Source organism: Felis catus, chromosome D4, assembly GCF_018350175.1.
Source record: "Felis catus isolate Fca126 chromosome D4, F.catus_Fca126_mat1.0, whole genome shotgun sequence".
Taxonomy (NCBI): domain Eukaryota; kingdom Metazoa; phylum Chordata; class Mammalia; order Carnivora; family Felidae; genus Felis; species Felis catus.
In genome coordinates this window covers 25,682,017-25,709,292 of record NC_058380.1, presented here as the reverse complement: position 1 = coordinate 25,709,292, position 27,276 = coordinate 25,682,017, and the positions used below count along the sequence as shown (strand labels likewise).

The 27,276-nt window shown below is 42.3% G+C and overlaps 1 long non-coding RNA gene across 2 annotated transcripts in view; it reads right to left on the bottom strand.

Annotated features, from left to right (window-relative positions):
* Positions 1-970: 970 nt before the first annotated feature.
* Positions 971-27,276, bottom strand: part of LOC109493767 — a 65,687-nt gene continuing 39,381 nt past the window's right edge. The window contains exons 3-8 of one of the 2 annotated variants that reach the window (XR_006588787.1): positions 18,359-18,503; positions 15,760-15,959; positions 14,433-14,568; positions 12,300-12,420; positions 8,534-8,775; positions 971-8,324 (exon numbers count right to left, since the gene is read on the bottom strand). This is a non-coding gene — a long non-coding RNA (uncharacterized LOC109493767). The remainder of the gene's footprint in view (positions 8,325-8,533; positions 8,776-12,299; positions 12,421-14,432; positions 14,569-15,759; positions 15,960-18,358; positions 18,504-27,276) is intronic. The other variant, XR_002148131.3, reaches the window with a different exon arrangement.

The following is a 27,276-nucleotide window of genomic DNA, read 5'->3' as shown; positions in this document are numbered from 1 at the left end:
TTCTGTGTCTCATTCTCTCTCTGCCCCTCCTCCACTGTGCTGTGTCTCTCTCTGTCTCTCAAAAATGAATAAATGTAAGAAACATTTTTTAAAAAAAGAAAGGAGAAAGGGGAAATAAAATCAAATTCTCTCTCTTTAAAAAGACCAACAGAAAAAGATAAACCTTTGTAAGCTTGATGAAGAAAAGAGAAAAAAAATATTTTAAATTAGGAATGAGAAATGAGACATAACCACAAATAGAGAATGGACAAAAATCATCAAAAGAGAATAATATCCTATACCATTTGATGGCAATGAGCTTGAAAACTTAGAATGGGTACTTTCCTAGCAAAGGTTCAATAGAAAACTTGGCTACTGCAGTTAGAATGGAGGGACTGAGAATGTGATTCAAAGTCCTCTTTCAGAATAGAACTTCTAACACAAGAAAGCTTAATACCTTCTATGGCCAAGAAATGCACAGAGGCTTCAGAGAAATTCCAAGGTAAACAGCTCCAGAGGAGTAATGACCCCAATACTCTTAAACACTGTGTACTATGTAATGTGTAAATCCAATATTGGGATAAGTGGGTCCAAGACTAGAACATCACATTGAATCTTATTGGAAACCTTGATTCCAAAACTAGTTGGGGGAAGATTAATTTAAAGAATCTGAGAAAGTAACAGCCTATGGGGATGTTGAGTCCCTTTGGAATCAGTATGCTGGACAGGTAATAAATAACCTTCAGGTAAATCCTGAAGGCTGGGTCCTCCTGATTCCAATGCCTTACTTGGAAATTCCAACAGTTTCTCAGAATGTGCAAATCATCCAACCCAGCCTTGTCAAAATCTGCATTCTTGAGCTATGTTGGTATTGGCCATTTCTTGGAAGAGTGTCAACATCGTGTTCACATGATTAGTGTTCAGATGGAAACGTTTAAAAACTCATGAAAAGGAGAAATTAATGATAATGCAGTCTCCAAGGTCAGAGTCATGCATTTCAGTAAAAGTTTACCTCCTTCCAAAACAGAAAGTGACACTGAACCACAGTTTTGGTGGGGGGCAGAGGGGAGGAGTAAATTAACCAGTATATTTATCAAATGGGCTGCAGAGACGATGTATTACAGGAGAGTTCTTTTTCCTTAACAATAGCGTCACCACTGAACCATGAAAATTGTTTTATTATGTTTTGCTGGAGGGTGACACCCTGGAGCAGAGAATCCAACTAAGCAGAGTCCAGAGCCCTGACCCACAGACACGGTGAGATAATAAATACATGTGTTGTTTTAAGCTACTAAATTTGCAGTGATTTGTTATGCAGAATAGAAAACTAATACACATGCCTGTGACTCCTCACTCTTCCCAATGACCATACAGCTTCCCACCCACTCCTATCCATTCTCTAGACAGAGAATTCCTACCCACATTTCAAGGCTCAATTTAAACATCTTATCTTTCAAGAACTTTCTCTAAACTCTTCCTTTCACCCCTGTTTCTTAGACTCTATAAAACCTGTAGATACCTATTATTATACATATGCTGCATTCGTGTTTGAATCATCACCATCTTATATGTGCGCCCCCTTGACTGTATGTGCATACCTTTGAAGCAAGAAGCTATGTATTAATCATATTTACATTCTCAATGACAAGCATATGCCTGCCACAGAGTAAAAACTCAATACATATTTGTGTGGTGAGTAGGCATCTAAGTCCAAAAACTTATTTTAAATAAATCAGTGGAGGCTTACTAATTTCAAACCTCCTTTCCCATGCTGGCAAGAAATTTACCCTCAGTCCTTCCTTAGTTTTCTTGCCCTCTTCCTGAAGTTCATATCAAAAATCCAAGATCTTATGCTGTGCCAAACTACTATGGGTAGGAGGCTCGATTACTTGTCTGCCCTGGTTGCTACTAAGGTATTTGGTTGTCTCTATCTACAGCCTCTTTTGGTGCTTCTGCGCCTGGTGTGGGATGTAGGAATTCGCTGTATTACCCAACCATTCTCCTCTGGAGACTTGTATTATCCTGGAGGACCCATCCTGGGGGCCCACTTCTCCTGGACCACAGCACCCTCTGGCTCTCTCTTTCTCTGGCCTCTTTTTCCCCTCAGTCAAGGGCCATCTCCTCTTCTAGGGGTGGGGGACCTTCTCCAAGACAAACTATCTAGAACATCAAGTGTCCTTCACCCCTTTGCCTCCTCTGTAAATCTCCCTGAGAAAACAAAAGCCAGAAATCCTTGCTGGCTTCCACTGCTTTAGTCCTAAGGGGAACCTTCTCTGAGACAATGAAGTATAGCCAGGACCTACTCAGATGGAAGAAAGGCAAAATCACATGCATTCACATCTCAAAATAAGAACCAGTCTCATTTGGGGGATGAATGTGTTAACTGATTGATAAAATTAGAGAAGGAGTAACAACACAAGGGTATCTAGGCAAAGGTAAGTGACCGATAAAGTATTAATCATACATCTTAAAGGAATCATGGGTGGTAACCAGGTCGAGTCCTCACCTGAATGTAGGAGGAAAGAAACAACACCGGCAGGTAAGATCTACAGGTGATTTTGAAACCATCGGTTTAGGTCATCGATTGTAAAGCCTGAGTATCAAATCCTTCTCTTAAGCTACTGCTGACTGATTTAAATTTCACCCTCTGTTAGGACACTTTGATAAGCCCACTGATTTTCGCACACCTGAGGTGGACAGTTCTGCCCCTGCTGCCTTCTTTCCATCTCGAGCCTCATCTCAAAGATCTCCCTGCTCTTATGCCTCCCTGCCTTTCTCCTCAGCCTTGGAAAACCTCTCAGCCTGAAGCTCAGGCCAGGAATAAGGAGGAGTTAATACCCCCAGAGAAATCCTTTGCCATTGGGTCACAGGAGATGGCAGATAAATGTGCCCAGGCTCCTATATTTCAGAAGGAGGAATTGGAGAAGCATTATACCCAGGTCCTCAGAGATCCCCAGGGAACTGAACCTCAGATGCCCGTAGTGGAAACAGTTCAATTGCACCTCCTTTGTTGGATTTTTCTCCTTGTCTGTTTCACGCCTCACTCCCCACACTCCAGCTTCCAGGAATCACTCCCAGATAAACTACCCAACCCAGGCTCTGCTGTTAGGGGAAACCACCTAAGACAAACCCTCTCTCGGGGACACCTTTCCTGGAGGAAGTGCTAATGTGGAATGACATACCCAAGAGGTAAGTTCTAGACTGAGCAAAGGGGATGGGGAGGTGAGATGGGAGTAGATAACCAAAATAAGAGAATTGGATCATCCCCCAGAGCTGCCCCAGTGAAGGCTGTAAACTGCCCTGTAAGAGTTCATCTGTACAATGTCTGGAGCAAGTTCAAGAGGATGAGCACACTGCCTCCAGGATCAGTGTATTGACAGGTCTCTGAGTGTAGGTGGATGACAGGCGTGCAAGCTCAGGCTCCTACAGCCCCGCCTGAGCAATGCAAACACTGATGAACCAGCCACGCTGTGACCTCACCCTCAGCCTCTTAAAGTGGGACAACAGGAGCAGAGGATTGCTTAGGCAGCTGTCTGGGAGGAGGAACAATGCCAGCATAAACTGCGAGGTGTAAGCAATGAGGCTGCTGGGAAAGATTAGAGCATCTAGAGCAAGTCAATGAGGTCACAGTCAAGGAAGGGAGGGAAAGGGAGGAATGAGGCCAGCAATTTCCAGAACTCCTCCAAGGGGCTCAGTGCAGGGCTAAGAGTTGACACGTAAGCTGAGCTTCCCAGGCCGTACCAGTCCAGGGGTTAATATGGGCATGTATTGTTTCAAAATGAAGGCTTGATTATTATTCAGGTCTGGTGAGGCCAACGGTATCAGGAGAGGACTGCCATGGGAAAGATAGCTTGCTACTCACCGTTTTCAAGAGGAGGGGGCACACGATGCCACATGGAGCCACACAAAGGAGCACCGGGAGGCATCAGGAGGCAGAGGGGTGAGCAGACATAATGAGTGAGAGCCTCTGTTGTGGTTTCCACTGGGAGGAGCAGGCAGGACAGTGTGAGCAGGCTTCAGTTTACCTAATTTGAATAACTTTCATGGGACCTGGGATGTAGGGGCTGTCCTGACTTGTCTGGTACCTGGCCCTGGGATGATTCATTGTTCTCAGATTCACCACCTGATATGAGCCTGATCTGAAGAGAGCTCAGTGTCCAAACAGCACGGTCATGATGACTTATGAATGACAACTCTTTCATCCTTGGGCTAAGAGTCATTTTGCTGTCTCAGATCAGACTTAGAAGAACCACAGGACTAGCTGTAATGATCTTCTTCAGACGTCTTACAGAACAGTGACATTAGCTTTGTTTCTATAATAGAGGGGCAGGAAGGAGGTGGTACATTCATCCTAACTCATCCTTACTCCAGCTGCTATTTCCAGGGTGGCCCAGACTCCACCTGACTTTGGGCTACCTTCTCTCCAGGGCTGCTCCTTATCTCCCCATGCACACAGATGACCAGAGGCTTCTTTACTCCCACATTTCTTGGAAGGCAGAAAAATGAACCCTTTTCTTATGATTATTGCTGCTTTGGTGGTGGCCATTGTTTTTAACCACACTGATGATTCTCTAGTATTCTGTTCCTAGGGATACTCAAGTTCATACACTAAGCAGTCCTGAGGGGTGTGTGTGTGTGTGTGTGTGTGTGTGTGTGTGTTACCTTCCTCCAATTCCCCCAAGAACTCTGTGAGTCAGTCTTAGCATTGGCCATCTGTCTAGACCACCCATATGGAAATCTAAATCACCATGAGGCCTCTCACTTGCCAACTTGCAGGGGAGCTATTGTCCCAAACAAGGATCCATTGGATTCTGTGGAAACAGCTTTGAAGCCCTTGGGTGAGGAGGACAGCAGCAGCTCTCTTTAGCTCAAAGGCAATAGCCCGAGCTTGAGGTCAAATGGGTTGACCATGGAGCCTTTTCCTCCATTACAGCTTCTTCCTTCCCCTGGGTTCTCAGTTCTCCTGGTGGGTCTCCTCACTGAAAGTTATTCAGCCATCTCCCACCCACAAACTCTAATCTACACTCCACAGCAGGGAAAGGGCAGACTGAGTAGTCAGTTTGTGATCAGGGACGTGGGATTCAGAAGCCATGCCCTCACCACCATCCCAGTATCTGAGCTACAGGTTGATGTGAGTGACATGGCTTATCAGGTAGGCAGGATGGGATATCAGGATGGCCAAAGAAGAACAGCAAGGGTCCAGGGCATAGGGGACAGTGGGCCAGATCCATGCCAGAGACATAAGTGCCACTGCCAGGGATAGATTCTTATATTGTAGTCTAAGCTTGAAGAGCAAGAGGGTTTATTCTCACAGTTACTGCACTTGTCCCCAGAGTCACCTCAGATACTCCTAACTTACCTCAGATCCCTCCCCCTTGCTTTGGGCATGGTTTCCTGACTTGATTTAGTATCTTTCTCGAGCATGACTCTTACATACCACAACCACGGCAGGAGGCTCTATTAGCATCCTGTGGCTGCTGTAACAAATACCACAAACATGGCAGCTTAAAATAGCACACATTTTTTGTCTTATAGTTCTGGAGGCCAGAAGTCCAAAATCAGTTTCACTGGGCTGAAGAGAATGGTGTCAGCAGGGCTATGCTCCTTCTGGAGGCTCTGGATGAAAATCGGCTTCTCTGTCTTCTCTAACTTCTAGAGGCTGCCGAGACTCCTTGCCGTCCTTGGCTTGTGGTCCCTTCCTCTATCTCCACAGCCAGTAGTGTAGCATCTTCAAATCTCCCTCGGCTTCCATCCTTGTGACACTGCCTTCTTCCTCTTGTGCATCAGAAATCCCTCTGCCTGCTTCTTATAAGGACACTTGTGATGGCATTTAGGGCCCACCCAGATAATCCAGGATAATCTCCCTATCTCTAGATCCTTAACTTCATCATATCTGCATAGATCCTCTTTCCATATAAGGTAACACACCCAGGATTCCAAGGATTAGGACCTGGGTATCTTTGGGGACCGCTATACAGCCTACCACAGAGACATCCTCAGCTGCCTCTCAGGCCTAGAGAGAGGATCAGATTCGTGAGAGGATGAGCTAATAAACAGAGGATTTAAATCTGGGTGTTTTCACCTCTGGAGCCCCAGCTTCCCTCACGCAATCATATTGCCTCCCATTAAATGGTAGTGAACTTCTGGATCCAAGGGGTTACAAATTTACCCAGGATCCCCAAGATGGAAATAGATTCTTGAGCCCCAGAGCCACTCAGAAGCAAGTGCCTGCTGCCTGCTGCCTGCACCAGGGATGATGGAGACAGCTCAATGCCTCCTCTGGCCGCAGCCCTGTGCCAGCTCGAGGAAACAGGCTAAGTCATTCCAAACGTCTGATAGTCAGAGGAGAGAGTGAAGGGTTCAGGTGGTCACCTGAGCTTCGTCATGGCTTTAAAAGCACAACTGGTGTCAGTGGCCATATGAGGAGTGGTCAGGAGTATCATTTTCATGGAGGCAGGAAAGCGCGCTTAATACATTATAAAAATATCCGTGTTGGCTAAATGCTAAGCCAAATAATGCCACGGCCACGGCTCTGCCCTTTTTGTGTGTCATCACATGCAAATCTTGATTTCTTTAATCTCACATGCATTCAGTTCGCCCCCTTAAGTTCTTCCCAGAGATGCAATTTCTCATCATCTGTGCGAGCAAAGCAAATGCAAGTAGCGGCTACCTCACAATCACTTGGAATTCTCCACAAACATAAATTGTCCCGTGTTTCGGGAGATTTTGTCCTGCTGTTGTCATGTGCACCAAGGCCACCCAGCTGGACTCATAAATGCTATTACTTACGAGGAATCCCCAAGCGATGTGGAGAAAGTTGGCAATCATATTTTGTTTTGAGATTTTTGTTTTTTCATCAGACAGGTGTACTTAGCTTCACAGGAGAAGCATTCCTAAAAGGAGTTGGCTATACTGTACATTTTATAAAGCAAATCTCATTTTAACATTGATTTCCTTTATGTCAGAGATGTTCTCCCAAATCTTTTGGTCTTCTTGCTTAGTTGTGATGACTGTGCAGACTATGAGGCAGGGAGAAGAGCCTCTTAAGGGCCAGCTGCCTCCCTGGAAAGGACAATCAGACAAACAGAGAGCTTCAAGCCCCAGACATTTGAATTCTCTCCTGTGAAGTCCTGGTCCATTCCAGCTCAGACGACCCCTGACCCCTCAGCTACCATGAACTTGTTGGTGAGGCAACAACAGGCAGAGACGTGCCATGGAGAGATACCAACCCAAGGTGCCATTTTGTTTCAGCAGAAGACCAGGAGCTGAGGTGGCCCAGTGGGGCCTGAGGGACCTGGGGGTGCAGTGAAGGTACTTGGAATTTGGTAACGACTAGATGGAGGTCAAATGCAAGTTTCATTCAGGCCTGGTGCACTCAGCCTCAGGCAAGTCAGGTCTGTTTCACAAGCCTGTTTCCCCATTTGCAAAAGAAGGGTAGAAATACTTACCAGGCCAGTGGTTGTATGGGTTAGACACAGTCTCGCACCAGGATAAGCAACTTTTTGTAAAAGGTCATATGGTCTTTTTCACAAGGACTCACCTCTGCAGACGTAGCATCAAAACAGCCACAGGCAATGTGTAAATGAGTGGGTGTGGCTTTGTTCCAATAAAACTTTATTTACAAAACCGGGCAGCTGGTAGATTTGACCTGAGGGCCAGCCTGGCCACAGTCTGGTTAGGGTGCTGGACCTGGCCTGCTTCCCCTCGCATCCGTTCACAGCCCTCACGAGCACCTCTACAAAATTCAGTTCCCATCTTTCTCTGCCAGCTGGCTTCTGGATGGATCCAGCCAATGGGAGGCATTGAGAATGGGGAATTCTCCATTCAACCTGAACAAGCATTGGCTTGTTCCACTAGACAACCTGTTCCTCCACAACCCCAGCTCTCAGCTCCTGCTTGGTGGCTGCCTCAGCATCAAGCTCCAGTAGCATCATCTCCTCCTCCTGGCCACTCTCCAAGCTGCCTCACTATCCCGATGGCTTTCCAGTTCTGTTCGCGCCTTTGTTCCTTGTGTTCAGTGGCCTCTATTGAACTACGGTGTGAGCTCATTCGTTTCCCTGATTGGACTCTGACTGCAAGAGTTAGTTCTCCATAAATCGTTCATGTTCTTAATTTATTCATCTTAACACTCTGGAGATTTTTAATTTCATGAGGTAACATGTCTGCATGATAGACGTCCCAAAACAGGTTCTCATAAAATTCCCATCCGGTGAAATGCAAAACCTCAGCCATTCAGTCAACAAGCATATGTTGAGTAGCCGTTGTGTGCCAGGCACTGTCGCAGGCCCCAAGGTGTACAGTGTAACAAATTAGTTGATGATTTTATCCGTCATCCAATCCAACCCCTTCATAGTCACAAGGGAAAACAAGAAAAAAAAGAAAAGATAATCACAGCTAATGTTTACTGGGAATGTAATTTGTCCTGGGCTCTGGTTTAAACACTTTGCATGAATGAACTTATTTAATACTCATAACAGCTCAGTGAGGTAGGTAGTATTATTATCCCCATTTTAGAGATGACAAAACTAAAACACAGAGACATAAGACAACTTACCCAAAAACATTTAGCTCATAAGTTGTGGAGCTAGGATTTGAACCCGGGCAGTCTGACTCCACATCTCAAGCTCCTAATCACAAAATATGGTACCTCCTTCCCAAGAGAGTGAAGAGCGTGCTCAAAGCCATGGTAATTGGCATAGTCATGACTAGAGTTAAGTTCTCAAGTTCTAATTACATGTTCCAACCATTAGTGAATTGGCAGCCACTGCTGTAATCATTAAGGCAACAATCATCCCTCTAGAAGAAAGAACAAAAAGCCATTATATGTCTCTTTATAGTCTTTAATATACTGCATAGAAGGATACAAAAGTCGATAAGGAATCTGCTGTATCAGCCATCAACAAACACTTTCAAAATGTTCAATCTAAAGAACACTGGAAAAATCGCAAAATCAAAATTTTACAGGTGAGAGATTATCTAGTTAAGTGGTTTTGAAATATTTTAAGTTTTGTAACTCTTTCTTTAAATAAGTTTCTAGGGGACCCCAGTATGTAAAACAGTCAACAGATAAAAGTGGACCTGCCTCGGCTGGGGTAAATAGAAGATACTAGAAGGCTCCTCTCTCAGTTCTCACCTCCACTTTCCACAACCCTTGAGTAGACTCCCCAGAGCCCAGTTTGAAAGCCATCAGTACTAGCTCACCCTGGTCTCTCTGAACCCCTAAGAAGTGGCTGGGGGCACCTGGGTGGCTCAGTCGGTTAATCGTCCAACTTCGGCTCAGGTCATAATCTCATGGTTATGAGCCTGGAGCCTGCTTCGGATTCTGCGTCTCCCTCTCTCTCTCTGCCCCTCGCCCACTCACACTCTGTCTCTGTCTCTCTCTCAAAAATAAATAAACGTTAAAAAATTAAAAAAAAAAAAGTGATGGAACTTCCCCAAGGACATAGAACAGTCAAGATCAGAGCCCTGTCTCGGAGCCCCTCACCAATCTTGTTTTCAACATCACCACTGTATGCTCTTCTAACTTGGTTTTCTGGGAGCTGTGAATACCTTTGCAGCAGACAAGTGTCTGTGTCTTTTGAGCCCCTCCACATGGGCAGCAATAAAAGAAGCTGGGATGGCCAGCAGGGGGAGGATACATGGAGCAGAGCCTCAGCAAACTTGATGGAGCCCACCTAATTTCTGAGGATCTAACAATCCCCAGCTACATGGTCAAGGCTGCATTGAAATAAATGGAGAAGAAAACAGCTCTCTGATCTACTTGGGGTAACACTCCAAACTGCTCAGCAAGACCCATTTCCCAAGACATCAAAAGCCCACGTTCCTAGGACCGCTGTGAGCTGCCGATGCACATCCGCATCCCCAGGCTTGCTGTTTGCAGTCATTTTTATGGCATAACAGAGGGGCTCCCACAGAGCTGGAGCCGGGAATCAGAGGGTGTCCGCGGGCTTCCATGGTGCAGTGGCTTTTACACAATATGTGTTTTTCTGAGGCTTTCCCCTGATGTAACCAACAACCTCCAGCTGCCATTTAGACTTCATGGGGGTTCCCAGATCTCAGCAGGGAGAAAGGAAAGCCCTGGAAACCCCAGCTTTGAAACCGCTCTCTTAGCCTAGGAGACCAATCACGCAGAGACAAACCCGTGATGACTGAGCAGAGCAGGCTGAATAGAGGAAGCAGGGTGGTAACCAGCCTCCCCCTCAGCCTTGTTATCTGCCACAGGCATTCCAGTACAGTGGCCAGAGCAAGGTCATTGAAGGTCATGGTCGTAAACCAAGAGAGGTTTCACCTCCAAAATCACCAGCCAGGTTTCACATCTGCGGCTTCACATCGTCTCTCTGTTCAGATTTCCTCTCTTCCTAAATAAATTATATTACCCAAATTTCCTCTCCACACTCTACTGAGGTACACCGTTCCTCTTATGACTCCTTCTCTCTGGATGGTTTATTTTCTTTGCCATTAAGGGCTGGTTGAAAACACAGAAGTTTTGCTTGAATTACCATCAAACCCAGTCGTATAAAGACATAAGGGACTGACAGTTTTCCATTTATGGATTAAGCACTCGTTATTTTTCTGGCTTTTAACAGCTTTTCAATCTAACTTGTCATTCCAATGTTCTTCCCATTCCAAGATGACAGCAAAATTGGACATAGACTATGCACTTACAGCTGCCCTTCCAGAAACACTGAGTACCTAATGGTTTATGAGGTTATTGGCTTGTGTTTTTTCTAGTAAATTCTTTTAAAAATTCCAGTAAATTGGTTAAGTTCGTGCCTTAGAGAGGAAAAAAAAATTGGTCAATGTCCTTAATTGCTCTCTCATCTTTTAGGGTGTCCTCTCGTGGGAATGGGCATCATCAGACTTGGCCAAGAGTCCAACATTGTCTGCCTTTCTTTAATGTTGCAAATGTTCCCTCTTCCTATTGTTAGAAGACTCTGTAGTCGTGTGCCTGACTTAGAAAACTTCATTTGGCAGGCAATGCCTGAGGCCCATGATGCAGCAGGCTCTACCCTGCCCCACCCCGGATGCATCCACAGTCATCATTCAGTTCCAGGTTCTTGCTCTCTTTAAAAGGTGGGGGGAAATGTAGCACCCATCTCTAATTGGTGGAATAATTTGTGGAGATTTTGTTTTCTTCTCTTTCATGTTTTTTTCTAATTCTATCATGCATTTCTCTTGGAATAAAAAAAAAATTATTATCGGCACTTTTGTGATAATCATCCCCCTGTGATTTATTCTATCACCTGCTTACCCATTTCTAAGCAATACACTTTTATTTTTGCTTATTTTGAAATTTCACACAGAAATAACCATACTTTTTAAAAGTTTATTAAATAAAGGACAAAAAGGTGACAATGCAGAAAGAAGCTATCTAAAACTACCCTGTCCAGAGGCACCTGGGTGGCTCAGTCAGTTGAGTGTTTGACTTTGGCTCAGGTCATGATCTCACAGTCCGTGAGTTCAAGTCCCGCATTGGGCTTGGTGCTGACAGCTCAGAGCCTGGAGCCTGCTTCGGATTCTGTGTCTCCCTCTCTCTCTCTGCCCCTCCCCCACTCATACTCTGTCTCTCTGTCTCTGTCTCTGTCTCTCTCTCTCTCTCTCAAAAATAAATAAACGTTAAAAAAAATTTTTTTAAGCCACACTGTCCAATATAGTAGCCACCAACCATATGTGGCTATTAGTACTTGAAGTGTGACCAGTCCAAATTGGGATGCGCTGGGAGAGTAAAACATACATGAGTTTTTGAAGACATACTTTAGTATGAGAGAAGGAATGTGAACTATCTCATTAATCCTTTTATATTGAAGACTTGTTGAAATGGTAATATTTTAGATATACTGCTTTAAATAAAATAAACCATCAAAATCAATTTCACCTGTTTCTTTTTACTTTTTTAAATGCAGCTACTAGAAAATTCTTAATTGCACATGTGGCTTGCATTATACTTCTGCTGAATGACGCTGGTCCACAAACTCTCTGAATTCCTTGCATTCAAAACCACAGTTCTAAATAACATTTGATGATTATCAGACATCCATTTCAAACCACTAATTTTGCTGTTGTTTCTTTTTTTTTTTTTTCCTTTTTGATTTCCCCTGAGTCTAACTCTTTATATTACCAAGGACTCCCGCGGCACCCCCTGCATTTCTCTTCTAACAACTCTCCTGCCAGCCAACCAAAATGAACACTGTACCAATTTCTCAGCGCCCTCCACAAATGGCCAGTGTTCTCATCCTCCAGTTCCTCTGACCTTCCCTTCTTTTCTTCCCACCTCCACTTCTCCTGCCCTCACTGCTAAGACCCTGCTCCTCCACACTCACCCCGTTCTTCCATCGAAGACATCCTGAGGCTTACACGGGACAGATCCTCATGACATCACTCACAGCCAGCTCACCACTGCAAGAAGGCCTTTCACTCTCCATACAGTTAAAGGCTTGACATCTCATAAAACAAATAAACAAAACACAAAACACAAAACCTCATCATTATTTCTGCTCTGCAGCAGATTCTTTGGAGAGACAGGGGATCCATCCTGGGGCTCCTGCAATCAGGCTGATATCCCGGCAGATGTGTGGACCTAGACCGGAGGACCTCTCCCTGGTTACCCATGCACCTCTAAGCAACTTGACCCCCACTGCCCCCAGCAGATTCCCTCTCCCTGAAGGCAGACTTCTGTACCCAGTGGTTTCCAGGGTTCCCTCGGCGATAATTTTCTACAGAAAGAAGTTGATTGTTTTGTTCCTTTTACTTAAGTCTCACTCCCCTCATCAGCAAAACCAGAACAACGGCAATGCTTACCCTGCGTGTGATGATAAGCACCCTGCCTGATACATATTATTTCAGACAAGCATGCTGGTTTGCGCAACAACCGGTAACAGCCCCTATGGGGGCACGTTGAGCTCATTTTAATGAATACTTAAATTCCATAGTTATTACTTCAGAAAAGTGGTGCTGAATTTATTTTGACTTCCCTTGGTTCAGACATTCTCTCAGTTTCCTCTCTTCCCGGCTGATTTAGATCAGTTTCCAATGGCAACGTGATGGCAGAGTCACAGCCCATGCAGGTCTCATTTTCAGCTCTCCATCTCCCATTACCGCTCTGCCCAGTCTCCTTCCCATCCTTTCTCATCAGACCCAACACAAGTGCAGACAGAATCTTGAATGATCCTCTTGCCCACTTGGGAGACCCTGCCTCAACCTCTTCATCACCAGAGCACGGAGTCTGCTCACCCACTGTCTGAGATCATTCTCCGCCCCATCAGACATCCCACAACTGCACATGGAATTTGGCAAACACTAGCCACATGCAGCTATGGAGCTCTTGACCTGTAGTGAGCCCCAACTGAGATATGCCGAAAGTGTAAGATATACCCAGATTTCAAAGAGTAAGTGCAAAAATTAAAAAGGAATGTATGGGGCACCTGGGTGGCTCAGTCGGTTGAGCATCCGACTTTGGCTCAGGTCATGATCTCACACTTCATGAGTTCGAGCCCCACATCAGGCTCTGTGCTGACAGCTCAGAGCCTGGAGCCTGCTTCCGATTCTGTGTCTCCCTCTCTCTCTGTCCCTCCTCTGCTCACGCTCTGTCTCCCTATCTCTCAAAAACAAATAAACATTTTAAAAAATCATCCTTAAAAAGGAATGCAAACTATCTTATTTAAAAATTGTTCTATTGATTACACATTGAACTGATAATACTTTAGAAACATTGGGTTAAGTAAAAATGTGTTATTAATATCAATATCACCTGTCTGTTTCACTATTTTAATGTGACTACCAGAAAATTTTAAACCACGTCTATGGTTTGCATGATAGATCTGTTGTATGGCACCGCATCTCCAATGGTTGGCTTTCGTTAGTTACTGCTTTGGAGCCATATCAGTCTTCCTTTCACACCACTGCAACCAGTAAACTGAACAAATGGATATCTTGTGTGTAGGAATAAAACAGCCTTATTTTCTTCTCCCACTGTTCCTTTAACTTGCTCAGCAGTGCTAGTTTTCCCCTGCCCCTGGATGAAACTTGCCTTTCTGGCCACTCTTACGGAATAGGACATCTTAGAGTCAACTGATTCCCAACACACAACTTGGAATGTCTACTTCGAATTTCTAACACGCATACTAAGAAAAGCTTCCAGGTTCATTCCAAGTTTCAAGGACTCACCCTTCTCTAGACAGAATGTGTTGTTAAAAGAAGAGGGAAAAAAAATGCTGCAGTCAGTGAAGGGGGCAGGGTTGTTGCATTCTTCTGTCCTCCCCTGTCACTCTCCCCCAACTTGCCAATCAGGTTTCTGATTCCTCCAGTGTGGGAGAGCAGACTTGGAGGGAGGTGTGGTGCCCTTGAGAACAGGCTGTGGGTTCCCTGGGCCCTGGCAGTGCGTAGAGTTGCCTCTTCCTCTCACACAGATTCTGGGAGGTCTTTCAAAGCCGCCCTCTTTCCTAAGGGCCACTCACCAGAAACTCCTTTGGTGTGGTTGATACATTCTCCTCCAACTTTCTGTTGACTCTGTCTTCAGCCAAGAGGAATCCAGCAATACTTTCACTTCTCTCTGATGAGGCTTCTTTATTCTTTTCTTAAAAGGTGTTTTGACTGAAGTATAACATATACATAAGTGCACCACTTGAAAAGTCTCTAAGTGAGTGAACGTGTGTGCCCCCCACCTGAGGCAATAAATAGTCTGCTCACTTTTATAATGGCCCGTCTTGGACAAGGTCTAAAACGCCAGCCCTTCCTCTGGTGTGGCTGCATCTGGTCCTGGAGATGCTCACGCACTCTTTGCCTCCACAAATTCTGGGAGGAAGTACCCAGGGCAGGAGCAGCCCTCCTTCATATCCACCATCAGAGCAGGAAGCAAGCTTTCTGCTTCTTCAGCTCTGAATCAGACACTTGTCTATTCAGTGGCTGAGACTGACATCAAGTTCACTGAGTGGACTCAATGTCCCTCCACTTGTTTTAGGGGGAGGGAGAGGCATCTCTCCTCAACCTTTCCTCTTAGGGTGTGGCGGGGGGGGACTCATAGCAAAGCAATGATTTTCACCGAAGACACTTCCTTCCAAATCCCTTTCTGCATCCTCACTCCCTGTGGGGGAAGGGGAACCCCACCCAGGTCTCAGCCACCTGTTTTGAACATGTTCATCTCGGTCTGATGCCTCACTTCGTGTCTTCTATCTTAGGATGTCAGCGGAAGCATGAGTTCTCATGTCCTATTTTAGCACCAAAAGCACCTAGTCACCTTCTCTTCTCTATTCTCCCCTTCCATCAGTAAAGAAAAAAGTAGGGGAGACATAATTCCTGCTTAAGTACTATATTTAATTCAAGGTCATGGAAATTTAGCTTCTGCCTTCTTATGAAGTTCTGCTTGCTATGGGAGATTCAAACGCCTCATCCAGACGGTCAAGGCTCCCATGTGCAGCCACTTACAGTGTGGGACCAGAGCAAGGCTGACGGAGGGTGGCGCTTTGATTCAAATCCAAGCCTGCCATTTACTAGCCTCTCGGAACCCTGGTTCCTCAACTTGAAAGATATGCCTCACTTTGCAGGGTGGGGAAGAGTGAGGTTAAATCACGGTAGTTGCTTAATGATAACTTTCCATGATTTTCCTGGCTCACAAGATAGTGTCAGTTTTCTTGACCCTTCTTCCAAATTCCTTCTTAGGTTACTCACTGGTCACATAACTTGCCACACCCATCTCCTACTGGAAACTTTTACCTGGGTCTAAAGAAAAGGGAAAGGGAATCTAAACCCAGAAATAAGAGAAAATATTCTAAAAATTATACTCACTTCTGCATGGATCAGAGAGCTGGAGAGACCTGGGGATACCATCTCTCTGGTCCCGACCACGGTCACGATCCATGTCAGGTTCGATCTTCTTCACTACGCACGTTTTATGTGACAGACTATCACTGCTCCTAAAAGTCAGATTCCTTTTCTTCACGAGATATGCAGTCTTCCGAGCAGATTCACTTGAAATTATACTGCCTCTAAAAGGATAGATACACAGGTATCACTTATACAGCATCTTGAACTTGCAAGAAGTCCTTTCTCTTCTAATATTGAATCCTCATCATTGTTTCTTTGTTTTTTTGAGAAAAATGAGAGATCTCACAGTCCTCTACCTCTACCACTGATGTACTTGTTTCTCTAAGGATTTCCACCATCCTCAACTCCTTGGGGCTGCTTCTCAGCCATGGCAATCTGCAGAGGCAGCAGAATAGTGGAGCGAACGGTGAGGAGCTGTTACAGGAACAGACAGGATGCAGTTCCTGGTGTCCAGTACAGGACAGAGAATGTGTTTGGAGGCCGCCCGGCCTACTCTGGAATCCCACGTGTGTTCCCTGAAGTATATGCCCAGATAGTCCCATTGTAATGGGGAAAAAATGGTGGCTGTGACTCTTCTATTCCGACAGCTCCGTGCAAAGGTCTACTGTGGAAAAATCTACGCAGGGAAACTCTGTCCTCGGTCATGCACCCCGGCCTGAGATCGTGCAATGTGTGTGGTTAGTTAAAAAGGGAGTAGGACCAAAAGTACTCAGGGGTCATATGACCCATCTGCTCTGTTGGGAAAACAACTCAGTACCAGTCTTGCTGACTGTGGGACATCTCGGGAGGGGAGCATCCCACGCTGTGGGGAGATGTCGCTGGTCCTGTATGGGTCTTTTCAACCATGTTCACACACCTGGCCACTGAGTTTCATCAGATGTATCATCAGGGATATGAAAGGGCGGAAATATAATAGAAACCAAAGAGTTCCTGCGGTTGAGAGGGAGAATATTTGAAAAGCAGTGCAGATTTACCTCTGGTCTAGGCCAGTGGCTCACCATGTTGTACAGCAAAGGAAAATGTCTGTTACTATTTGTAGGACATAACACAGATGTCATAAAACCCGGAATCAGCACCAAAGGACCCTTTATTATAAAACACTACAAAATACCCCTGTTCATTCTCCAAGTTTATAAAAGCTCTGAAATGGAGGCTGCCGTCTTGCCCTTTGATATTTGTCATTCAGATGAAGCTACTAGACTCTTGTGTGCTGGTCAGAGGGGCAAAGGGAGGTCACTCTGATGCACCCTTGCCCTTTGTGCCCAGAGGGATAGCCTGTGCTTACTTTTGCATGCAGGAAACACCTTTGGAAATTTCTTCTTCCCGCTTTGACTCCACCTGCCTAAACCAATTTGTCACATGAAGAAAAAGAGGCAATGGGTTCTCTCACAAAATAGGAAATCCTTAAAAAGCAAAAAGATACACACACACATTCCATTGGGGCTTTCGCAGGGCAACCGAGAACATTTCCAAGCCCGGCCACCATCTGAGTAAAAGTAATTTTTTAATTAAAACAAACCCCAGCTCATACTTCACACAATGATGTAACAGCAGATCTTCATAGAGACTTTGTGACATACAGCAACGCATGTGAGATGGAGGTAAAAGGAAAGATTAAATGAAAATACATATTTGAGCTGGTTATTAGGCACAATAACATTTCCAGGAATGGGCCACTTGGGAAAGCAGTTGATTTGGCTGGGGATAAACAGCGCCTCTTAGGTGTGCCCTGAGAAGACGTGATCAGAACTTAATTTTAAATCTGAGGATTGTAATAAGAATTTGCTTGTTTCAAGTCACTGCCAAAAAAAACGGGAGCAGGCATAAGCCAGCCCCCAGAGGACGAACTGTAAGATGCTCGTGTTACCCTTGGTGTCAGAAGGAGGGGCCGAGACGAGTTAAATACGCTAAAGCTAATTTCTACTTGTCTTTTCAAGCTCTAGCAATGGGAACCCTCTGATTTTACAGACCTCTGCACAAAGGGAGCAGCAATGAATTTCTGAGATCAGCGTGAATGTAGGGGCAGAACGAAGAGAAAAGATTCATATTCCACCTCCATAAAGAGCTCTCTACAGGCTGAGGGGTTTTGGTGAGATGTTTGTAATCTGATGTTTTTGGTGTCAATCTTCCCATTTATAGACTGATGTTACATCGCTGGACACTCACTGTTCCTCCCTACGGATGTTATTTCTGCAGAAAAGGACTACACAATAGACGATGTGACAATTCTCTTTTTGCCTAAGTTGGAGTCTAAAATTTGAAACAGCTGATGTTCTCTTCCTTTTTTAAATAACTAAAACACAGCTTTGGTACTTAAATTTGATGTTCCACTAAGAGTGTGCTCAGATGGGAGTATTGGAACTGTGTGAAGGGAAAGAATTGGATGGTCGGGCAGGGATTGGGTGCGTGGTGGGTCACTTCCTGACACTGTGCTCGGCGGGAACACCTCAGGGCAGTGTTGCATCCACTAGATAGTGGTTGGAAATGAAGAATTTGGAGCTGCCTGCCCGTTATGTATGTACTTAAGAGCAAGAGGAGGTTAATGAAAGAATGATTTTACCTTTTATGTCAGATTCACCTGAAATTAACCAGGTCTTCATTTTCCATATTATCATAAAGTCAACAAATAAATCATATCCGGTGTAAGCTTCCCAGAGAGTAAAACTGGCTATACTAATTTCCCTTTAAAGCATCATCGCATTTTTCTGGAATATAAAAGCAAATGCTATGAGTCACAAAAGTATGAAATTTCAAGGTCAGCTCATACTGTGTCACTCAAGGCTTCCCAGATACCAAATAAAAATTCCATTACTTTGCGTGTGTGTCTTACTCTCTTGCTCCCCTTGCCTCGCTACAACTCAATGACCTTCAAACGCAGTATCTATTGTTGCAGCTACTTTCATCTTCACCTGAGTGAAGCAGAATCAATGTGCTTGACCAGCAATTCCAATTAAGCCACTAGACACCATCCTGCTGAATCTGCAAACTTTGGATTTATATTGAATTAATGAAAGCTGAAAGGGGTTCCCATATCACGGCCACACTTAATGCATCCTTGTCAAAAAGAAATGTAATTACAATATTGCACATACATAATAGGTTGATCAACTTACGCAAGGTGACAACCATGAACTGATCATATGGAAGTGTCAATGAAAATCCCAGTAGGTATTATAAAATGTGCTACTTTTAGATCATTGAATCCCCTAGAGCCTGGGTGGTTCAGATGCTTGGCAAAGAAATACACCCTAAGTGTCACTTATTTTCAGGTTAATAGTTTAAACAGACCAATAGGTAGTATCAAAGTAACTGCTCCATATCAATTAGTTTTTATCATTTTTTAAAGCTTGCTTGTTTATTTTGAGAGAGAGAGAGCAGGGAAGGGAGAGAGAGGGAGGGAGACAGAGAATCCCAAGAGAATCAGCACAACCTGATCTCACGAATCATCTCAAGAGAATCATCTCAACCTGAGCCAAAATCAACACGGATACTTAACCTACTGAGCCACCCAGGCACCCTCAATTAGTTTTTATTATTTAGACACAATTATCTTCATCTAACAATTGATTTCCATGAGGGTAAATCCAAGAAAAAAAATGTATTCTAAATGTTTACAGTTAATCTTTGAAATAAAAAACAAATCATTCCTGGAAAAAAAGTAAAGGAATTGATAAGGTGGAGTAGGCAAAGCAACACTGACATTTACTGGCTGGTGACTTTTCTGATTTAGACACTGGACACACCTCAAAGAATTAGCTTTGCTTGTCAACCTTATTATTAGCTTTTGGGTTGTTAGATTTAATTAGGAAAAAAATCTAAGCTCCAAAGTAGTAAACAAACAAACAAAAAGGAGAAATGTATCTGATCAGTTAAGTACTGTGATCAGTTAACTTACCTCATAATGTTGACATGATGGTTGTCAAACTTGACTATTTTTTTCTCTAGTATTATGCTAATTTCTTATTTGAGATAGTACAGAAAAGAAGTCTCTATTCACTCCTGTCCCCTAAACTAACTAAAACTAACGAGTGTAACCAGGAAACACCTCAACCTTGAACCACAAGTTATGAAGTAGGGCTACCAAGTGCACTGGAAACTGTGTCCAGGGAAAGAGAGATTCAGAAAGAGAAGTCTGAGCTCTGCAGACCCTGAGATAACATGTTGTCTAGACTAGATGATTCACCAGAGGGGTAACAAAGGTGCCCTGATTGGAGCAGGAAAGTCAGGGTGTGTGAACAAGCCAGGTGAACTTTCCATAGAGAGGCAGAGGACTTATTTTTGCAAGAAATAGGCTATCAGTGAGTCTGGATTTAGAATAAACCCAGGTGGCTCACAGAGCTGCAGCTTTGATGACCTGAAGATGAGTAATGTTTAAATTGCCAAATAAGAACATGTGACCAAGAAGTGAGAATGATTTCCTCCAGCCAGAGGCAGAATCACACCAACCAGGTAGAGTACTATGACAAAGTATTCAAAGCAACTTACAAATGTTCCTCTTCTCCCAGTTTATCCCAGCTTATCCCTGTACTTTTGTTCTGCAAACAAAAGCTGCTCTAAGAAAACTTCCACCATTCAATGGTGGACACCAGCATGGAACTAATATAAAGAGGAAAGAAACATCACAAAACAAGTTAAATAAAGAATAGACACCATATATAGTAATAGCTATATTGATTTCAGATAAAACAGACTTCAGAAAGAAAGAAAATTACATGGATAAAGAGGAGCATTGCATAATGAAAAAGCGATCAATTTTTTAAGAAGATTCAATAATCCTTAATGTGTATGTATCTAACAACAAAGCATCATAATACATAAGGCAAAAAGTGACAGAACTGCAAGAAGAAATAGACAAATCCACTTTGAACTTTAACATCCCTCTTTCATAATTGATACGTCAAACAGGCAGAAAATCAGTAAGGGTGTAGTTGACCTGAAAAGTACCATCAATCAACTGGTTCTAGTTGTATTATAAATATTTCATCCAGGGCCACCTGGGTGGCTCAGTTGGTTAAGTGTCTGAATCTTGATTTCGGCTCAGGTCATGATTTCATGGTGGTGAGGTTGAGCACTCTGTCGGGATCCGCACTGAGCTTGGAGCCTGAAAAAGATTCTCTCCCTCTGCCCTTCCTCTCTGTTCTCTCTCTTTCTCTACCTCTCTCTCTCAAAATAAATAAATAAACATAAAAAAGTATTTCATCTAACAATAGCAGAATATGCATTTTCAAGATTACATGATATATTCGCTATGATAGAGCACATTCCAGGCCACAAACGGCACTTGGGCAAATTTGAAAGAATAGAAATCATGCAAAGTATATTCTCAGATCACAATGGAACTAAAAAGCAATAATGAAAAGATAGCTGAAAATCATCTTTGGAGATTAAATATTTGTAGATTAAACAAAACACTATTAAATAATACATGAGTCATAGAATAAATCTCGAGAAATTTTAAAATATTTTGAACTAAATGAAAATGAAAATAAAACTTACAAAGCTTGAAAAATGTAGCAAACAGTGCATAAAGGGCAATTGATAGCATTAAGTACACATATAAAAAAGAAGATAAATCTAAAATCAATAATCTAATGTTCCACCTTAATAAACTACAAAAATAAGAGCAATTTAAACCAAAAGCAAACAGAAGAAAAGAAATAATATAAATTAAAGTAGAAATGAATGAAATTTAAGAGAAATTGAGAAAATCAATGAAATAAAAAGCTGCTTTACTGTGGTTCCATACAAATTTTAGGATTGCTTGTTCTAGCTTCGAGAAGAATGCTGGTGCAACTTTGATTGGGATTGCATTGAATGTGTAGATTTCTTTGGGTAGTATTGACATTTTAATAATATTTATTCTTCCAATCCATGAGCATGGAATGTTTTTCCATTTCTTTGTATCTTCTCCAATTTCCTTCATAAGCTTTCTATAGTTTTCAGCATACGGATCTTTTACATCTTTGGTTAGGTTTATTCCTAGGTACTTTATGATTCTTGGTGCAATTGTGAATGGGATCAGTTTCTTTATTTGTCTCTCTGCTGCTTCATTATTAGTGTATAAGAATGAAACTGATTTCTGTACATTAATTTTGTATGCTGCGACTTTGCTGAATTCATGTATCAGTTCTAGCAGACTTTTGGTGGCGTCTATCGGGTTTTCCATGTATAATACCATTTCATCTGCAAATAGCGCCCCGAATAGCCAAAGTAATATTGAAGAAGAAGACCAAAGCAGGAGGCATCACAATCCCAGACTTTAGCCTCTACTACAAAGCTATAATCATCAAGACAGCATGGTATTGGCACAAAAACAGACACATAGGCCAACGGAATAGAATAGAGACTCCAGAATTGGACCCACAAAAGTGTGGCCAACTAATCTTTGACACAGCAGGAGAGAATATCCAACGGAAAAATGACAGTCCCTTTATCAAATGGTGCTGGGAGAACTGGACAGCAACATGCAAAAGAATGAACCTAGACCACTTTCTTACACCATACAGAAAAATAAACTCAAAATGGATGAAGGACCTGAATGTGAGACAGGAAACCATCAAAACCCTAGAGGAGAAAGCAGGAAAAAAAACCTCTCTTACCTCAGCCACAGCAATTTCTTACTTGACACATCTCCAAAGGCAAGGGAATTAAAAGCAAAAGTGAACTATTGGGACCTCATGAAGATAAAAAGCTTCTGCACTGCAAAGAATCAACAAAACTAAAAGGCAACCGATGGAATGGGAAAAGATATTTGCAAATGACGTATCAGACAAAGGACTAGTATCCAAAATCTATAAAGAACTCACCAAACTCCACACCCAAAAAACAAATAATCCAGTGAAGAAATGGGCAGAAGACATGAATAGACACTTCTCTAAAGAAGACATCCAGATGGCCAACAGGCACATGAAAAGATGCTCAACGTTGCTCCTCATCAGGGAAATACAGATCAAAACCACACTGAGATACCACCTCACGCCAGTCAGAGTGGCTAAAATGAACATATCAGGAGACTATAGATGCTGGAGAGGATGTGGAGAAATGGGAACCCTCTTTCACTGTTGGTGGGAATGCAAACTGGTGCAGCCGCTCTGGAAAACAGTGTGGAGGTTCCTCAAAAAATTAAAAATAGACCTACCCTATGACCCATCAATAGCACTGCTAGGAATTTACCCAAGGGATACAGGAGTGCTGATGCATAGGGGCACTTATACCCCAATGTTTATAGCAGCACTCTCAACAATAGCCAAATTGTGGAAAGAGCCTAAATGTCCATCAACTGATGAATGGATAAAGAAATTGTGTTTTATATACACAATGGAAAACTACTTGGCAATGAGAAAGAATGAAATACAGCCTTTCGTGACAACATGGATGGAACTGGAGAGTGTTATGCTAAGTGAAATAAGTCATACAGAGAAAGACAGACACCATATGTTTTCACTCTTATGTGGATCCTGAGAAACTTAACAGAAGACCATGGGGGAGGGGAAGGGAAAAAAAAGTTAGAGAGGAAAGGAGGCAAACCATAAGAGACTCTTAAAAACTGAGAATAAACTGAGAGTTTATGGGGGTAGGAGGGAGGGGAAAGTGGGTGATGGGTATTGAGGAGGGCACCTTTTGGGATGAGCACTGGGTGTTGTATGGAAACCAATTTGACAATAAATTTCATATTGAAAGAAAAGCTGCTTGATTGAAATGATCACGAAAATTGATAAATCTCTAGCCACATGAACCAAGGGATAAAAAAGGGGGGACACAAATTACTAATATCAGAAATGAAAGAGGTCATCACCACTGTTTCTATGGAAATCAAAAGAATGATAAAAGAATATTATGAAATATTATTCTTGCATATAAAAGAAATAAGAGCCATTTAAACCAAAAGCAAAGAGAATAAAGAAATTTAAGAAAGTAATTATAGGAATTCTCTACAATCTCTGTCAGAGAATAGAAGCCTCACTCAATGAAGCCAACAGTATCCTAATACCAAAACCAGGTAAAGATATTACAAAAAAAGGAAGCTACATGAGCATACACGCAAAAATCCTCAACAAAACATTAGTAAATTAAATCCAACAACATATACAAAGAATTATACACAATGACCAAGTAGGATTTATTCTAGGTATGCAAGGTTGACTCAACATAAAAACCAATTAATGTAACCTACTATATGAGCATATTAAAGGAAAAAATTATATTATAATGTCAATTGGCATTGAAAAAATATTTGACAACATCCAACAACTATTCGTGATTTAAAAAAAAAAGGGGGTGCCTGAGTGGCTCAGTCAATTAAGCGTCTGACTTCAGCTCAGGTCACAATCTCGTGGTCCGTGTGTTCGAGCCCCGCGTCGGGCTCTGGGGTGATGGCTTAGAGCCTGGAGCCTGCTTCCGATTCTGTGTCTCCCTCTCTCTCTGCCCCTCCCCCATTCATGCTCTGTCTCTCTCTATCTCAAGAAAATAAACTTAAAAAAAAAATTCTCAGCCAACTCATAATAAAACTTGACAAAGAACATTTACAAAAACCTCCAGCTGATACCATACTTAATGGTGTGAAACTGATACTTTCTCCCTAAGACTGGAAACAAGGCAAGAATGCACCTTCTCATCACTCTTCAATAAAACATAATAACATCTATAATGGCACCAAAAGAAAGAAAGAAAGAGTTTGATATAAATCTAACAAAATATGCACAGGATCTACAAGCAAAAAAACAAAACACCTTGATCACGGAAGTTAAAGAAGATTTAAATAAAGGGGAAATATTCTGTGCCATGGATTGAAAGACAATATTATTATGTGAATTCTTGCTAACTTGATCTATAAATTCAGTATGACTGCAATCAAAATCTCAGCAAGCTATTTTGTGAATATCAACCGACTGATTCTGAAAGTTTATAAGGAAAAACAAAAGACCCAGAGTAGACAACACAACACTGATTAAGAACAAAGTCAGACGACTGACACTACCCAACTTCAAGATGTACTACATGACTATAGTAATTAAGACAGTGTTGTTACCGGTGAAAGAATAGACACATAAATCAACAGATCAGAATAGAGAGCCTAGAAGTACACCCACACAAATATTGTCAAGTGCTTTTACCAAAGATGCAAAAGCAACTCAATAGAGAAGGATAGTCTTTTTTTTTTTAAGAGAGAGAGAGAGAGAGCACAAACGAGGGAAGAGGTGCAGAAGCAGAAAGGCAGTCTTCAGCAGGTCCCACAGTCAACGTGGAGCCCAGCATGGGATTCGATCCCACAATCCTGGGATCATGACCTTAGCCAAAATCAAGAGTCCAACGCTCAACTGACTGAGCCCCTTAAGGCCCCTGAGAAAGGATAGTCTTTCAACAAATGTTGCTAGAATGATTGGATTTCCATATGTAATAACAGCAACAAAAAACAATTCACAGAACTTACACTTTTCATAAGAATTGACTCAAAATGGATCATAGACCTAACTATAAAATGTAATTCTACAAAACTTCTAAAAGAAAACATAAAGGAAAATCTAGGTAACTTTGGGTTTGGGGATGATTTTTTTCATACAACTTTAAAAAACACGGTACCTGAAAGAAAAAACTGATAAATTTGAACTCCATAAAATTAAAAATGTCCCATATTCAAAAGACACTGGTAAGAGAGTCAAAAGACAAGATACAGCCAGGAAGACAGTATTTTTCAGAACACATGTCTGATAAGGGACTTGAGTTCAAAATATTCAAGGAACTCTTACAATTCAACAATAAGAAAATCAGGAACACAATTTTAAAATGGGCAAAAACGTCTGAACAGACATCTCACAGAAGAATACATACACATGGCAAATAAGCATTTGAAATGTGCTCATCATTATTTGTCAACAAGGAATTGCAAACTGGAACAATGAGGTAGGACTACACACCTGTTGGTGTGGCTAAAATCCCAAACCTAATAACACCAAATGCGGGTGTGGATATGGAGTAACAGGAACTGTCATTCACTTCTGCTGGAAATGCAGGATGGTGAACTTCAGAAGACAGTTTAGTAGTTTCCTACAGAGCTAAAATCTTGCCTTACAATCCAGCAACTGTACTCCTTTTTTTTTTTTTTTTTTTCTTCCCAGCAACTACACTCCTGGGCATTTACCCAAATTAGCTGAAAACTTACGTCCACAAAAAAATCTGTACATAGATGTTTATAGCAGCTTTATTTCACAACTGCCAAAACTTGGAAGCAATTGAGATGTCCTTCAGTAGGTGAATGGATAAACAAACTGGGGTCCATCCAGACAATGGAACGGTACTCGCTTCTAAAAAGAAATGAGCCACGAAAACACACAGAGGAACCTTAAACGCATATTGCTAAGGGAAAATAAAAAAGCACAAAATTCTGGGAAAGGCAAAACTAAGGACAGTACAAGGTCAGCAGTTACCAGGGGTCTGGGCAGGCGGGGGGGTGGGGGTGGGGTGGGGAGGAGCGATGAATAGGTGGAGCACAGAGGATTTTTAGGGCAATGAAACTATTCTGTATGATATTGTAATGGAGGCTCTTGGCATTTTATGTTTATCAAAAGTCATAAAACTGTACAACACAAAAAGTGAATCCTAATGTAAACCATGGACTTTAATAATAATTTATCAATATTGGTTCATCAATTATAAATATTAACATAAGATATTAATTAATAATAGGGGAACCTATGAGGGGCAGGAGAGAGAGTAAGTATGGGGGAACTCTGTACTATCTGCTCAGTTGTTTTGTCAACGTCAGACTTCTCTAAAGTCTATTAAATTAAAAATGAAATAAAAAAATTTTACTGCACAAATCCACGTATGAACACATCATAGTACAATCACAGAACGGAAACATTTGTTTTACATTTTAGAAACTTCCAAAAAGAAAATATAACCTAAAAAAAAAAAAAATCAGACTGTCTTTGGGCTTCGCATCAGCAACCATAAACAGCAGACAACAATTGAGTAATCTCTTAAAAAAGTTGAAGGAAAATAACGTGTCCAAGTATGAGTCCCTCAATCCAGAGAGAAGGGAAAATAAAAACATATTCAGGGGGCACCTGGGTGGCTTAGTCGGTTAAGCGTCTGACTCTTGATTTCGGTGCAGGTCATGATCCCAGGGTCGTGGGATCAAACCCCACATCAGGCTCCAAGCTAAGTGTAAAGGCTGCTGAAGATTCTCTTTCTTTCTCTGTGTCTGTCTCTATTTCTCTCTTTCTCTCTCTATCTCTATCTCTCTCTCTCCCTCTGCTCCTCCCCTGCTTGGTTTCTCTCTCACTCTCTCAAAAAAATAAAAAACTAAATAAAATAATATAACTAAAAACATATTCAGAAACATAAAGATCAAGATAATTCACTACTTCTGCACCAAGAATGGAAGATGATTAAAAGATATCTCAGCAAAAAGAAAGTTGAACTGAGAAATAAATGCGGATACAAGAAGCATTCTTAGGAAAAAAAAATTGGTAAGAT